This window comes from Anas acuta, chromosome 11 (assembly GCF_963932015.1).
Source record: "Anas acuta chromosome 11, bAnaAcu1.1, whole genome shotgun sequence".
NCBI classification, from domain to species: Eukaryota; Metazoa; Chordata; class Aves; order Anseriformes; family Anatidae; genus Anas; species Anas acuta.
In genome coordinates, this window is record NC_088989.1 from 16,697,073 (window position 1) to 16,709,004 (window position 11,932).

Below are 11,932 nucleotides of genomic sequence, written 5' to 3' on the forward strand. Positions count from 1 at the left end.
TTAAGCTAGGCAGGTCAGAGAGATCTGTGGAAAAGCCCAGATGCTGGCGATTTCTGCACTGTTTATGTACAAGGGTCTGTTGCCTGTTTTCCACTGGTGGAAGTGGACACTAAAGAGCAGTCACCAACCCTTACTCCTCTGCACCATTCTGGTGATAGCCCATGACTGATCTAATTCCTCACAAGTGAAAGCAGCACTGCAGTATAATGGTAAAAGGGAGTGCTGCAGCACATGTACCTTGTGTTGATGGTACTCCAGCAGGCCTGAGAGAGGTATTACTCCTCCTTGTAAATGGCTTTGTCTTTACCTTGTTCTCCTGCCCTTGAAGGAGGACAAAGAAAAAAAGCAGCTGGAGCAGCCTGGTCCACATGTCAGATGGCCACAGTGTGCCATGATACTCATCTCTGACTTTTCTGGCTTTCCTCATCAGCCAGGGAGGTAATGAGGACCCCACCTGAGCTGCAATTTGAGTATCTGCTGAAGGGCTTTGCTGGATAGGAGTCTGCGTATCCTTTAGCTAATTATGTCATTAATTAATCTATTATCCAGCGATGACCTGCAAGACAGTTGTTGAGAGTATTCATAACCTACATGGAAACTCTTAAACTATTTATCTGCTGTATTTTGATAACTCCCTGTTACTGCTCTGTAGCCCCAGCAAAATGCTTATATAGGATTATACTTCAAGTATTGAGAGAAAATTCATATTTCTTGCTCATTCCCTTGATTTTTCCCATATATGCAGATAGCTAATGCAGTTTAAGAGATGCAGAGTGGGAAGATTAATCTCTCTCTTCCTCCTTGCAGCCCCTGAAGAAGTTACAGCATTATAGTTTCAAAAGAGAACATTTTATTTTTAAGTTGCTATTAATAGAACAGAAAATTAAAAGCTCATCATGGTTAGGATGAGATCCCGATTGAACTTGACAAGGAAGAAGATATTTAATAAAAGTACCAGGCATGATGATGGCTTTAAAATAAATCTGTGTGTTAATAGCTAAATTGTGAGGTGATAATCTGGTGGTCTATTTAAAAACGTGCAGGAGGAGGAGGATTTGTAGGAGGATTTTTAGTATGACCCCATAGATAATGTGCGGTTGTTCGTATGTCCTGTCCTACTACTTATATTTTTTAGCTAATTGTATGATTTTAAGGTTGGGCAGCAGTGTTCTACATGGCTGTGATCACTTTTTATCCATCAATTGATGTCTGCTGCTGTTTTATCAGCTTATTTTTCTGAGCCACCAGCTAGGATAATGTGCTTCAGGGAAAATTATACCCTACATCAGTGGTTTTGTTACAGCATGTTGTACATTATTGGTAATTTGAATGCACCCAGATAAAAATAGAAAGGTTAAGTAGTTTTCCAAATGTTGCTGCTGTGAAGCAGAAAAAGAGTAGTGTCTGTACCATATACAGTTTTGAGGGAAGAATGTTTTTTTTTTTTTTTTCTTTTCCTTTCAAAACTGCTTGCTAAAATTAATGCTTTCCTTGAAGCTGAATGTAAGGAAGACTTTGCTTCTGAATTTTTGCTCCCAACTCTATTTATTTTCTCTGATCAGTTTTTAGGATTAATGACCCTGTTGTGTGTCAGCTTCCATACACACATGCGTGTTTGGAAAGTGCCTTCCCCTGGGCCAGGTGTGGTTTCTGCCTCTTCGGAGGAGCCGCAGTCAGGTGGCAATGATTGCCCTCCGCAGCCTTCTCCTCAATCTGTCAGCCCCAATGCAGTGGTTTTCGTTTCCTCCATTATTTTTCTTCTACCGGTGTTAAATGTTTCTCATTTTTTTTCTCAGCTGTTCTCAGGAGAAAGGAGCAATGTCATTTTTGTGGCTGTACATATATATTATTTCTGTAAAACTAATTTGTCATTTATTTTTCAAAACAGCATTTTGATTCCCTGTATAAGAATAATCTGTGCAGAGAACATTTAGCCAAAAATTCGCATTATGATGGAGTTGACTGATATACTTTTAATCCTTAGTGAATGCCCTATTTAAAATCACTGCAGAACATCACTGTGTGTCTTTCAGCTAATGCCCACTGAGATTTAAAACCTCCTTTTTGGATGCTCTCTTTTGCTCTCTTTCTTAAGAGTGACCTTGGCTGACGGTTCCTATTGTGCAACCGAGTCCTTGCGGGGATTTTTTTTTTTTCTCTTGTCCTTTCACATGGCTTTATGTGGTGCTGACTTCTCTCTCCAGTAGCTCTGCTTCTATTTTGTTGTGGTTAAGATGTTCATAGTTACAAATTGCTGTGGAGAACAAATGTTTATATTTGATTTTCTTATTGATTACAAATTTCTTTGAAGATGTTAGATTCTGTCTTTATGTCAACACTTCCCTTTCTTCTCCCCTGATTAAAGAGCCAAATAATCACATCCCGTTTTCATGTCAGGTGATAGAAATAAGCACACAAATGACCGGCTATGCAGGGGAGGAAAAAGCAGGGGTTCTTGACCTTATTTGCAGACAGGAGAATGGACTGGGGGCTTACTCAGTCTTTTTCAGCTCTATTGTCTGTGCTCCTAAAGAACTAGGAAAGGAATCTAGCCAAATCTTGCTTTTAGGTGTAGTTTATTTTTCTAATTTTATTTTATCTGCAAAATCTGTGTGTGCTCAAGGTTGAGGACATTTGCATTTGAATCTGGGAATTTAAAGGCTTGGATCTGTGTTCAGGAGCAACCATAGGTAATTTCCCCTTTTTAAAGAAAAATGTTATGTGACTGTAAAAACTATTTCTGTGGATTTTTTTTTTTTTTGAGTACAATAAAAACATCTTATTGAAGAAAGATAGCTTTTGCTTTTTGCCATCAAACTTATTTTCTATAAGATGTAGCATAGCTAAAGGATTATTTTTCTCATATTTGTATAATTATGCATTGAGAGTTCAGTGGCAGAAACAATATGTAAACAGATTTTAAGTTTATTGGGGACCTAATTCTAATACATGTACTAGGACTGATAAAATCCTGGTAGCCTCATTTTCTAGTAATTCAGAACCTTTTAAAGTTAGATCTTAAATTTGTTATCCTTTCACAAGCTGCCCTTGAATTCTGAGGATGAATTTAAGAGCAATCTGAAATTTAAGGAAAGTTTTTATAACTTTCTGTGTGTGTGTGTGTTTGTGTGTGTGTGCAGTTTTTACTCATCAGTAGTCTACTGCTGGGAAGTAGTGGCATCATGTTTGAGTGGTACGTGGTTGGAGTAGAGCAGTTGGTCATTCTGTGACTGGCATCTATGGGATATCTGAGTCCTGTTCAATGATATGTGATGTCTAAAATAAGCTATTTATGTAAAAAGCCCACCTACCAAAAGGAAGATACTCACGGTGGCTGATGTTCTTCTACTGCATGTACCACTTCCAAGGTTCTAGCCAAAGAAGTTGAAATGGTCTCATGCCTTCAAATATGCAGGGAACAAAAAAAAGTCTGCCTCCAGTGGCCCTTATAGCACCAAACACAGCTGGTAATTATAATTTGGTCTCTCTGCTCTCATTTTAGAGAACTGTATCCAATGTCAAGGATAAAATAGACAGATATTATATATATAAAAAAATATATATATATATATTGTCTTTTTAAAAGAGAAAGGTACTAAATTGTTTTTACTGTAGACAAAAGTAATATATATATATGTTGAGAAAAATGGATTATAGTGTGCATTTTTCTCTTCTAGTCACTGTAAGAAGAGGGCATATGAAAAAATGTGTGTTCCAGTTCTCCTCACACACACACACACACACACACACATATATATGTATATGTTCTCTCTTTAAATAACAGTGTATTTATAACAACTGTTTTTTAAAAAAACAGTTGATTTTTTTTTTCTGTTCTTCATTATTCTGCTTGTAGTTTGTTTGCATGGAAGCTGGTTTTTGTGAATCTCATTCATGATCAAAGGTGCCACACTAAAACCTTTGGTTTTATAAATGGCTTTTATGGCTTTATATCTTTACTCGATAGCGTTATAAGATACTTGATAGTGTTATAAGATACCTCTGATAGGTAACCAAGGGGGGAGAAGATAGGGCTGCAGATGCAGGCTGCAGGATAAGTTTGATGGGTTTTAGTTTGTTTATTTTTTCCTGGGCCAGCTGTTTCCCACAGAGGTCTGAATCATACTCTAGCATTTCATTTGCTGTAAAGTCATCTGCCAACTTCTGACTGACAGTAATGATGTCTGACTTCAGCTGCCACTATGATTTCTTGTACTCCACACTGGCTGGCCCTGCTGCTAGCAAGAGGATTTTTTCTTTTTTCTTGAGTAACACTTGAAAAGTGTTAACACCCCCCAAAAAGTGTTAACACCCGAAAAAATGTTTTTCTCCATTGCTATTGGTTTTGAAGTCACTCAGGTAAAATATTTTTTATACAAGGCTGAAATAAAGTGTGACTGGCTAAATACAGCAATCTGATTCTGTTTTGGCAAGGTTGTGCTGTAGCTCTCCAGTCTTTTGGCTATGGTTTGTTAATGTGCTTGGATTCTCTTTACTTTTCAAGAGTGATGTGGCCAAGTGTAGTCAACTAGTCAACCAAGCCTTTTTGCTGCTAATTTATGTGATGTATGCTGACAGAAGAAAAAAACAGCATAGCAAATTTTTTTTTTTCCTTTGGGTTGCTATGTAGAATTGGAAACATTTTTCTTAGAATTGAGTGTCACATCTGACCGTGGTATAGTAGTTTGGAATTAAATGGTAAAATCTGAAAGGTCTTTTGCATAAAATAAGTGTTTGGATTTAACCTTGTATGTGGATTGTATGTGTTGCAAACTATTTCCAGGAGGTTTTAGAAGAAACTCTTTTAATTAATAAGCAATCACCCATACCGGGAAAGCTGCTATTTAAACAGATGTGAAAGTCCCAGTGACAGCTATTTTACATGCTGGATGTAACTCCTGTCTTTCCTTTACTAAGCACTAACTTTTCATCAGGTACAGAAAACCATTGACCTGTATATCACGACCTTTCTGCTGACGTCTGTTCAGGTTTTATTCTGGTTTTGTTGTTGCAATTTGAGCTGATGTAAAGAAATGCCAATTGACCAAGCAAGATTTGATTTGGGCCCTAGAACCTCCTGAGTCCAGAACAGGAATGACAAAACACCTTTTGCTGCAGCTGGCTGATCATGTTTTCCTCAGTTTTTAGATTCTGTTATCCTGTGGGTCCATCCCTTATGAAAAATGATTGCTTTTTAGTAACAGTGATCAATCAAAATTATATCATACATGACACTAATGAGTGCTGCTGCTTCCTGGGATGCGCGAATGTGCTTTTCTTGCTTCCAACTAAAGCAGGAAAAGGCCTTAATTTATCTCCAGCTTATTTAAAAATAAAATATATTTCTGCATTTGAGACTACAGCTGTGACAAAATGCTGACCAGTACTGGAAATATTTCTGTCCCCTCTTAAAAACTCTCCAAACAAGTTGTAGGTTGGTGCAGTCCTGAGGTGGGTGTCCAGAGGGTTGCCATGTGCTGACAGTAGGGTAGCTGTTGGACTCCGTCCTCTGGAGCCTACAGGCTGAAGGACATCAGGTAGGAATTGTATAATACTAAGATTAAAAGACTGAAAGATGATTCGGTCATGTGCAAGGTTTGCTTTATTACTTTCAATTTTTAAGATTAAAAAGTCTCTGTAAAACATTGCTCAAAAGTTTGAGAAAGGAATGTAAAATGAGGTTCAGATGTTACTGAGAACAGCAGAAGTTTTTACCATAGTACTTGACCTAGTCTTAAGGTATGAAGATTAGATAGGGAGGCCATTTAATCAGCTATTGTTTTCAGTGCGTTTGATTTTGATATTTTTTCCAGATCTCTTTTATTTAATGGTAGTCTGAATATGCTTAGCTTTTTGTCCAGCTGTGTTTTAGATTAAATTGATAATATAGTTTGGAAGCTGGCCTTCTTTGGAGAAACTATGCTGTGTTAGTTTCTGTACAAATCAATGCAGCTATAGATGAAAACATGCATTTTCTAAAGCTTACGGAGGTGTAGAATGGGTCTTTGGAGGTGTACTTCTGGCACTGAACAAGGAGTATGAATGTGTGTTGCGCGGGAAGACAGTGAATAAAGGAAACCCAATAACCGCTTTGCAATGCGGAATTAGAGCCTTGGGGGAGAATAAATAGCTAATGAAAAATAACCTTTAATTTTATCACTGAAAGCAAATAAAATAAATCCCCACTGGTATCAGCAAGAAACAGGGTGCTTAAACTTGTGGCCAGTACAGACTTTTCTAGAAAACTTCTTTGCATAGGAAATTATTTTCCCCCATTAAGCATCACTAATGATGTGTAGGGCTCTACACCAGTGGGAGCACTGGCTGTTGGTGAGTCCTCTGGTCCCATGCAGCAGTGCCTGTGGTCAGCAGGTGTTGGTGGTTTTGCATAGCCACGCCAGGAGTATTTTGCCACTCAGCCTAGTGCTCAGTGATGAGGGATAATAAACATGGTTCCTTCTTGCAGTCAGTCTGCTAACAGCATTCATAAACAGTGGAATTCTGGCGTCAGTGAAGGAAGGATTTCATCTGCAGGGTCTGATCCAATCCCCCAGAAGTCGTTGATAGAGTAATTTCATTGACTTTAATGGGACTGAATTGATTCCTTTAATAGTATTTTTCTTCCTGTCAGTAGTTCATTTGGCTTTGCTGCAACCATTTACATGAGTAATGGCAGAAAACAGACTTTGTGTCAAATTGTAGACTGAATAACTGCATGCTATAACAGGGCACTAGAGGTAGTTTTATTTCACAATTGTTTTAACTTTTCCCTCAGCATATTGGTACAGCACAGGAAAAAAAAAAAAGGCAAATTTTTGTAAGCATTTGATTCTGCTTGGTAGAGGTCCTAAGTAAATAGACTTATTGTTTAACTGAAACTAATGACCTTTTGTGCTCCTTTAAATAAAGATTTATTTTGTGACCGTGTCTCTTTTGCCTTCAAATAATCAGCAGTATCATACAATAGACAGGAAATCATTTTTCTTTATCCTACCTGATGGTAACATTTGTACAAGCTTACTGGAGGCATGGATTCATACTGCAAGGACTGAAGTAATTTAGGGGCTGTAATGATATTTGTTAGATAGTTGTCTGGGATTTAAAAAGGCTCTTATTTTTTTATTTAACTTTGTTGTCATTATGTCATATTAGCAGGGGAATTCTAAATGAAACATTGTAGAAGAGATTCCAATGTTTTGTAGTTGGAACATACAAATGTCTTTCAGTCCTGGAAGTTCATTGCAAATGAGTTATTTACCCCTTTTCTTAACTTAATGCAACATGAAATTCTTTAGCGATTAAGTTAGGATATTTTCAGACAGCACTTAGCTGCAAAGTTCAATTCCTTTCTTCATCTTCTCCTTGCTTGCAGATATTAAATAAAAAAAATCGCACTTTTGAAGGTGCCAGCCTGCTTTTATTCAAATAATAGTTTTCCTTAGGTTCTGCTGCATCTTGTGCATTCCTGATAATTAAATTTCAAAATCACTTTTTAAGAGTATGGGTTTGAGCATGTTTGGTGCATTTGAATAGCTTCATTGGCTGCTTGGATAAACAAGCCATTTCTCATTCTTGTCTGTGAAGATTATTTTCACAAATAGATGAGCATTTTGTCTTTGACATTATGAGAAGAGCAATAAATTGTAAGAGGTGATGCAACTGGGCCACAGCTGGATTTACTTCACTCACGTGGAGACTTGTGTGGAGCAGGGTAGGGTTTTCTTTCTCAGCTCTTTCCAGCTTGTAGAAGGTTGCCATTGAGTCTTGCATCTTCCCCAGCACGGTGTCTGCCTGTTGCTGGCTTTATCCAGCACATGCTGTACATTGAGGTCTGAGGTTTTGAAAAAACTCAGCCCATTTTGCTTAGATTCTAGGGAAAATTCCCTTAATTCTGCCTCCAGTTCTATTTTGTCAAGGAATGATATCTCTAACAGAATGGATATTGAGAAATCTGACTAAATACCTAGCACTCAGTAAAATGTGACATATCCAGCATTTTTTTTTCTTCTTGCTTTGGGAGGTCTCTGCATGTCCCAAGGGAGCAACTAGCATTGTACCTTTAGCCAAATAATAATCCTAGAGTGACAGTAATGCCACAAATTACAGGTTGGGAACTTCTAACCCCCCTCAGTATCATTTGGGGGGGAACCAGATCAGTATGCCTTCTTCCCAACTGCATGATGAGTGAATGGCACCGTGATTTCCTGATCTCTCTGCTCTGGCTGTTCCTCTGCCAACCCATGAAGAAGTGATTACTTCTTCATCCTTCCTCTTGTAAGTGCAGGTAATTCCTTTATCATCATTTTTCTTAGATCAGTCACTATATCCTTAGATTAAGAATTTAGAGAAAACAGACCAATTATGAATGTAGCCTGAATTTTTGGAGTTGTCATGATATCAAGGTGTTTTGCCCAGACCTTCAAGGACTGTGAAATACAGGTTTTGTGATTCTAATCTCATGAAACTAAGGAGCTGGTTTGTTACTTTACTTCTATTTTTTCTGCTAATAAACATCCAAATGAAATCAGATGTCAGAATACATGGTGGTGATATCTGCTTAGAAATCATTCTAATACTGTAAAAATATTTACAGGCTTCCGAGACTTTTCCTGATCAGAGAAATCAAAGTATAGTTTTCCCAGCAGGCTTGCAGTTAGTTCTTCCAAATTGCTTCTGTTTTAATTGGCATGCATTTCCTTTAAGCAGCTAGAAGATGAAAAATATTTGACTTGGGCTCTACAGGAATGGAAGCCTGTTTCCCAAGATACAGGCACCTGGGAGAAGAGGAGAGACTGTAGTTTGTAGTGCACTTGTACAACAAAAATCCCCAACATCTTGGAACATAACTTATAACAAGGTGACGACTTGTATTCTGACCACTTAATGAGGAAAAATAAGCGTAGTATTTTACTCAGGCTTTCAAGAATGTGAAGTCTTTTGGTACCTGAAATGCGTCTAGGTGGGATGCATTTCATCTTTATTTCCTTTTTTCACAGTTGTTGCCAAACTATGCTTTAGGAAAATTTTTACCTAAATTTCTTGTTCCTAAAGCGTGTTTCAGAAGCATTGGTAGGAAAAAAGAAAGAACCATGTGACTGGCAACATCACATTGTCTGTGAAATTAGTTTTACAATGACTGGAGATTTTAATTTCTCTCTTGTTGAAACCAATCCTCTGTAGAGAAGTTTTCTACAGACTGTTGCCACTGGGAATGGTGAGACCAAATACATACAACTGGGGAGGAAATGACTGTGTGCTAGAATGATGTCAAAAGCCATGCTCCCTGACTTCTGGGAGGTGGCTCTATGTGGCCTGGGATGCAATTGCTTATGAATTAGTGCCATTGAAGATGGCACTGTAGAAAACTGTAGATGATGGTCTTTGGGTTTGAAGAGATTGAGTGGGCCTTGGGCTAGAGGTTGAGAAGTTTTCTCGTGGAGGCTCTGAGGGAACATAGGTCTCCTCTGAGCAAGAAAGAAGATGCACATGCACTCCCTGGTTACTTCCCACCTCCAGTGCACTTTCTGCTGCTGAAACATGCAGCCTGCTTGAACTTACTGCCATCCGACGATGGAGATGTCATTCCCATTTTATTCCCCATGCAGCTTAGACCATAGTGGGATGGATTACTTTCAAGTGGCATTGGATGTCTTTTTGTGAACTACTTATGCAGACGTGCCCTATAACCAGTGCAAGTAGGCACCCCTGGCATGAAATTCAATTCACCTAATTTAGACATCTGTGTTAGAAAGAGATCAGACTCAGTTTAGAAGTGCCTGTTTCTCTTTGCAGTGCGTCTGGATCCGTACCTCCTCTGAGGCAAAATAACAGCTGTCTGTTATTTAATCTGAGTTGAATCAGTGAGGGTTTTTCTGTGGTACTATTCCTGAATAACGTGAGTTGTTCATTTTGGTTGAAAATGTACAGGTATCACCTGATTGTTTTAAATCAGTGTTGGTAGTTCATCCACATTGTGAAAATATCAAGGTTTTGGGAGTGCATTGTAAAATAATTCCCTCATGTCCTCCCTGCCAAACAGCAAAGAGAAGACCCTGTCTAAACCTGGTGCAGTAGTTGGATTTCTTGTAGAAGAGATTGTAAATTTCACTCACTTGTAGTTTTTTAATCTATTCTGATGATGTAAATCCTGTAGCCCAACTGATGGGGGAGTATCACCATATACCAGTCTCAATTTTCTATTTCTCAGCTTTTGTTATAAGAATATTAACCACTCGGTGGCCATGTGGTTGTGTCAGTTACGTTAACCTGGTATGCAATCTGGCAAAATTCCAAAGGACTTTTCATAAGAGAGATTCGAGGATCAAATGAAGCTGGCATATCTTGTTCCACAGGATTAGAGAAGTGCATTATCAGTGAATAACGTTAGTCATGCTTTGTGCTTTCTATATATTGCTATCTGCCATTCAAAAATGTGAGATGGTTTTTCCCTAGTGCCATAGCATTAGGTGAATCATGAAGAGCAGAAACTCTAAGGGATTTGTTATTAAAGCACTGAAGGAAGCACAACCTTCATATTTGTTGTTTATTGATTAATATTTAATTGAAAGCAATATAAAAAATTAAGCAGGCAAATGACTCAAGCACATGCTAAAAAGCAACATCAACGTCTTGCTGTGGCTGGCAAATAACAAATGGAATTTCTAGGAATAGAAGCAAAAAAATATTAAGATATAGTGATGGCACAGTGAGTTAAAGAAGATGCTTTGTTTGAGAGTGGTAGACTCATCCTACAGAAAAACAGTGCAGAAAACTTTGATGCCAAGTTCAGTACTTTTTACATCACTGATGAAATCACCAGGGGGTTCATGTCAGAAAAAGGTAATCATTGTCTTTTTGCTGTGTTGTTCATTTTCTTTTAGTAGAGGAGGATTTGGAAAAAATAATATAGCACCAATAAAGCCCTATGAGTTGTCGGTTAGGTGAACGGTGTATTGTTTTTTGTTGCTGCTTTCTTTGAGTGTTGTGGCTGTTTTAGACAGTGTTCAAGGTCTTTAAGTGTACTTGTCTTTGGAATGGATTGTCTTTTATTTATCTTTATTTATTTTTCCTCCCCACTGGAAATACATAGCAGTCTGTCACGTTAGTTACTATTGATGCCACCTTTTGTCACAATATTTTCCTGGGTTTTCTTTGTTATAAAAAAATATGTTTGCTCTAAGTTATTCTTTCTGCATGGTGTACGTAAGAAGTTACCCTGAAATTAACTGTTACTGTGAACATTGTCTGGCATGCAAGCATGGAAAAATGATTGCTGTTGGTAGGGCAGGATATCTCCTCCTTGCTCTTCCTTGGCAAATAAAGGCCCCTTTTTATTACCGTTTCCAGTTTTTCTTTATTGCTCACAGTAAGCCATGCTTTGTGCTGAAATTCTTCTCTTCTTGTGAACTTGAAAAGCAATAAGTGAAATGAAAGTTGGCAGTAGTTCGTAGCACTAGAATATCTGCCAATAAATAGGATGGGTGGAAGAAACATGTAGCAGTTGACTGCTATTTCAACTGCATTCCATAATATTGTAATGAAACGTTGGCCTTTCTCCCCCCCGAAATCTTAGGAATGTTGAGTTGCTATCTGTAAATGAGAGGAGGGGAGAGGTTCAGTATGTCTCCCTGGAGAAGGTGAACTAGTCGTCTCTAAAGCAGATAATGTATTTGTAGGCAATGAGGCCTTAGTGAATGCAGCGGGTTTGATCATTCTCCCATGCAGAGTGATGGCAAGGGAGTTAGTGCAGTGGAAACACCAAGCCTGTGTGTTACGGTATGTGGGCAGGAGATCTCAATTGCTGCACAAATGTAATACTGGGGCTTGAAACACTTTGGGATCCTCTGTATGTGCACATGATGTGTACTGCAGTACCTAGAAAGTTCAAAATGTGGCAGGTCCATCTGCCGCTGGGCTGGTGGTATGCTCTTTT

General features: G+C 38.3%; 1 protein-coding gene across 24 annotated transcripts in view; it reads left to right on the forward strand.

The window, feature by feature from the left end:
• Positions 1–11,932, forward strand: part of ATP2B2 (ATPase plasma membrane Ca2+ transporting 2) — a 421,948-nt gene that overhangs the window by 227,334 nt on the left and 182,682 nt on the right. Inside the window, exon 1 of one of the 24 annotated variants that reach the window (XM_068695122.1) lies at positions 2,464–2,690. The exons of the other annotated variants lie outside the window; for them this stretch is intronic. The gene's annotated coding sequence lies outside the window, so the exon portion shown is untranslated. Of the gene's footprint in view, positions 1–2,463; positions 2,691–11,932 lie in introns of those variants that run through there. 24 annotated transcript variants of the gene reach the window in all.